Raw genomic sequence first — 4,551 nt, 5'->3', positions numbered from 1 at the left:
ACAGGTTGGGTGGCTTACAAACAACAGAAATTTATTTCTCATGATTCTGCAGACTGGAAGTCTGAGCTCAGGTCACACACTTCTCTTTGTATCCAGATGGCAGAAGGGATGAGGGATCTCTCTGAGATCTCTCTTATAAGGGGAGCACTATCTTATAAGAGCAGCAAACCCAATCATGAGGGCTCTGCCCCCATGACCTAAGCACCTCCCAAAGGACACCTCCTAATACCAATCACATCAGGCATTAGGATTTTCAAATATTCATTTTGGGGTAACACAAACATTCAAACCATAGCATCTTCTGTGTTTTTCTCAGGGTTGCCCTGCTCAGGCTCCTGAGCATAGCCAGGTAAATTGGCTTCTTGTCACCATTTGTGTTGTGTGGGTCTCCACTTTTCAGTCCTCATGAATGTCACTTCCCCAGCCTAAACTAACATGCCTTCCACCAGGTCACACCCACCAAAGTCAGCCCAAAAGACAATAGTTTTGATACTTCAGATTTGACTTACCTTTAGCATTGCAATTCACAATTACAAATATGCAAAAATCTCACAATCATGAGGCTCACTATAAGTGACTTTGTATTTAGTGGTAGCCTATGGATTACTGAATGCGGCATCACATACATGCTCCAACATGGATGAAACTTGAAGACCTTATATTAAGTGAAATAAGCCAGTCACAAAAGACAGTATCATATGATTTCACTTACATGATATGCCTGGAGTAGTCATATACTCAGAGACAGAAACTAGAACAGTGCTTATCAGGATCTGGAGGGAGAGGGGAATAGAGAGTTGCTGTTTAATGGGGACAGAATTTTTGTTTGGGATGATGAAAAATTCCTGGAGATGGATAGAGGTGATGGTTTTACAACAATGTAAGTGTATTTAATACCACTGAACTGTACACTCAAAATGTTATGTATATTTTATCACAAGAATGTCACATTTTTGAGAGAGAAAATATGAGCAGGGGAGGAGCAGAGAGAGAGAGAGAGACACAGATCCTAAGTAGGCTCCAGGCTCTGAGCTGTCAGCATAGAGCCCAAAGCAGGGCTGGAACTCACAGACCACAAGATCATGACCTGAGGAGATGTTGGATGCTTAGTCCAATGAGTGTCTAGGTGCCCTAGAGATCTATTATTTCTTACTGCATATCAGTTTGTTAATACAGATTTTCAAATGAGGAATTACTGAATTAAAAGTATTATTGTAAAGACTTTTGGTATGGAATGCCTGGGTAGCTCAGTCAGTTGAGCATTTAACTCTTGGTTTTGACTCAGGTCACCTCACAGCTCATGGGTTCGAGCCCTGCATCAGTGGCTCTGCGCTGGAAGCTGAGCCTGCTTGGGATTTTCTCTCTCTCCCTCCCTCTCTGCCCCTCCCACCTCTCTCAAAATAAATAAACACTAAAAAATAATAAAGATTTTGGTACACATTGCTATTTATGCTCATACCAAAAGCATAAGAACTCTAACTCATAACACTGAATATTGTAATTCCAAACACCTTTAGCTCAGTCAACAAAATTATTTCTCATCAACACTTAATTCCTTCAAGGTTTTAACATAGAACACATGGTCATTTCTACATATTTAAGTAATTCCTTCTTTCATTAGCTGAACAACTTGCCTTTAGGGGAGGGACCAAGAATTCGCTTTTCTGTGCTTTTCATAAAGATCACCAAACTTAGAAGAACAAGCAAGATACTGAATCCTTCATCTTATCAGCGGTGACCTTGGATTTCTATAATTTGGGCAAACTACATTCTAAGTCGTATCACCTGAGAATTTGTTAGAAATGCAAATTATTTAAGTCTACCTCAAACCTACTGAATCAGTTTCTGGGCATGGAGCCCAGCAATCTGCTTCAATAAGCTCTTTAAGCAATTGGACTGCACACTGGAATTTGAAAAGTGCTATTTGTAGAAGGCATTGATGAGCATCTTTGTCTACCTTTTCTCCCTTTCCACACCCATCACACACCCTTCCCACACCCTCAATAACATGTCAGTTCCATGAAGACTAGACTCTTTATTCATTAAAGTTCACCCTTACATACTTAGTACCTAAACCATGGGTACTTGATAAATAATTATGCAAGAAATAATTTAGGGGACACCTGAGTAGCTCAGTTTGTTGATTCTTGATTTTGACTCAGGTCATGATCCCAGAGTCATGGGATCAAACCCTGAGTGCCAGGCTCCTCCCTGAGCATGGAGCCTGCTTAAGATTCTCTCTCTCTCTCTCTCTCTCTCTCTCTCTCTCTCTCTCTCTCTCTCTCTCTCTCTCTCTCTCTCCCTCTCTCCCCCTTCCCACCATCCCTCCCTTTCTCCCTCTCTCCCCCTACCCCTCTCCTTTTTCCTCTCTCCCTTTCTCCCTTTCTCCTTCTGCCCCTTCCTCCACTCACACTCTATTTCTTTCTAAAAAGAAATAATAATTTAGTAATTAATTTTGTAATTAACTAGACTCTGCTCCCTAAAGTTTATGTCTTCACTCTGGACTGTGCAGCCAGACTCTTGGGCAGTCTCTGGCAATTGTTTACAAGGGTGAGGTTTGCAAGACCCGGGTCAAAGCTAATTTCTTGGTTCAGCTTTGCAAATGCAAGGAGGGTGACTAGAAAAGTCTGGGGTTGTTGGTTGGTCCATAGACTTATAAAATGTTGGCCATATTAGGCCTCAGGCCCTAACTTCATCAGTTAAAATGGAGCTTGTGTCATTCTTGGTGAGACAATGCGATTCACATACTGTGAGAATAAGCAGTAAAAAAAAAAAAAAAATCCTAGATGATACCAGCTGGCCAGGTTCAAGGATCCAGGGAAGGTACTACAGGACCAGCCAAGAGGGTCCTTGGCTTTGCACAAGATAGATAGAAATCAAAGGTGAGGCAAGAGGAAGTGAAAGTAGAGTTTATTGAGGACATGGAGTGAGTGCAGATACAGAGTGTCCTAGAGATTTTCTGGAAAGGTGAGTGAGTTTCATTCGTACTTGGGGTCTGGGTTTTTACTGAAGATTGTGGCCTGGTGCACATATCTTCTCAGTCATCCAGGAAAAAGAGAGTGTTTAAATGTTCTTCATAGGACATTTATGCCCTGGAGCCAGGTCTTGATGAGTCAGTGGTCTTGGAAAACAGGTTCATGATCACACTAACCAGTCACTCCTTAGATGTTACCTATTGTGCTGGAAGACTCCAAAGAGATCATTAACTCCTTGACCTTAGAAGGAGGTCATACTTTACCTGTTCTGTGAGGCCTCTGTAGGGGTTTGGGATGCAGATCCTAGCAAGAACAGAAGCAGGGAAAGGAGTGAAGAAAGCAGTTTTCATTGGGGTTCCTTTGGTTTCTCTGTATCACTAGACAATTCAGACCTGTGCATAATCTCAGACCCATAGCAGCCCTTCTCCATCATATGACTTCTTCCTAGGTAGCCCAACATAAGTGTGATGAGTCTCATCTGGTTTTCCCAGATTATCTCCAGAGGAGACGACAGGAGCAAGACGGGAAGTAACAAAGAAGTTTTGAAAACTCATGGATCTCATCCATTCCCATAAGAATGTAAGCCTATGGGGCAGAGACTTCTGTCTGTAAATTTAGTTTACTGATATGTCCCAGGACAGAGAACATTTTCTGGCACAATTAGTAGGTACCTAATAAATATTTCTTAAATGTTTGAAGAAAAATGAGCAGGACACCCTCACTTTATGACCTCTGCTCTCAAAGGCCAAGACCTTCTAGAATTGGTCTGTTCCTTTAGTCTGGTCTTGGAACATCTAAAACACTCCTTGTGAACCCAGGATCATATTTTTGACCAAGACACCTGCCAAGGGCCTTAACCCTCAGGGCATCTCCTTAATCTTCTAGCCTTGGAGGCTGGATTTTGAGGCTTGTAGCAGTAGCTCAAAACTTCATAAACTGGCTGGGATTGGGGGCAAGGTACCAGCACCAGGACATGAAGAGTTTCATTTAGGCTGCCCAAGAACATTTTTATCCCCCTGAGAGTCACTTCTTTTGTTTTATCATTGGGATTTCCCTCCTCTCTGCCCTCTAAGAAACTCAGAAGACAGGCACTTACCCAGTATGCAGCAACTGGGCTTGGGGGTTTACTTAACAGTCACAGGAGAAGGGTCAACCTTGACTTACAGTATGCAAAGCAGCACTCTCTCCCATGTCCCCAGAACACACCTCATTCAAGTAAGATGCACTGACAATTGTCACTCAGCATAGCAAAACAAGAGCAAATCTTGGGGGACTTGGGTGGCTCAGTCACTCAAGTGTCCAACTCTTGATGTCAGCTCATATGACCTCACAGTCACGAGATCAAGCCCCATGTCTAGAATCCATGCTTGGGTAGTAGAAGCTATTATTTTTATTATTTTTGCCATCACTTTTTTTTAATGCTTCACTTTAATTAGGTAAAACTAATTGAGACACAAACCCCATTTAGAAGCAGGATGTTGGAAGAGGAAGGGATTACAAAATGTTTAGGTGAGAGTATTAAGGGGGATTCTATTCCATGGAACTAGGCAGCACCCTGGTGTCCTTTCTCTCTCCC

General features: G+C 42.3%; 1 long non-coding RNA gene across 1 annotated transcript; it reads right to left on the bottom strand.

The window, feature by feature from the left end:
• Positions 1–2,894: 2,894 nt before the first annotated feature.
• On the bottom strand, positions 2,895–4,237 carry LOC115291839. Its single transcript, XR_003908697.1, has 2 exons — positions 4,072–4,237; positions 2,895–3,278 (listed from the first exon to the last, which is right to left on the bottom strand). It is a non-coding gene; the product is annotated as an uncharacterized LOC115291839 (long non-coding RNA).
• Positions 4,238–4,551: the final 314 nt, after the last annotated feature.

The sequence above is a fragment of the Suricata suricatta genome, chromosome 5, assembly GCF_006229205.1.
Source record: "Suricata suricatta isolate VVHF042 chromosome 5, meerkat_22Aug2017_6uvM2_HiC, whole genome shotgun sequence".
Classification (NCBI taxonomy): Eukaryota; Metazoa; Chordata; class Mammalia; order Carnivora; family Herpestidae; genus Suricata; species Suricata suricatta.
The sequence above is the reverse complement of the archived record's forward strand: the minus strand, read 5'-3'. Positions and strand labels throughout refer to the sequence as shown.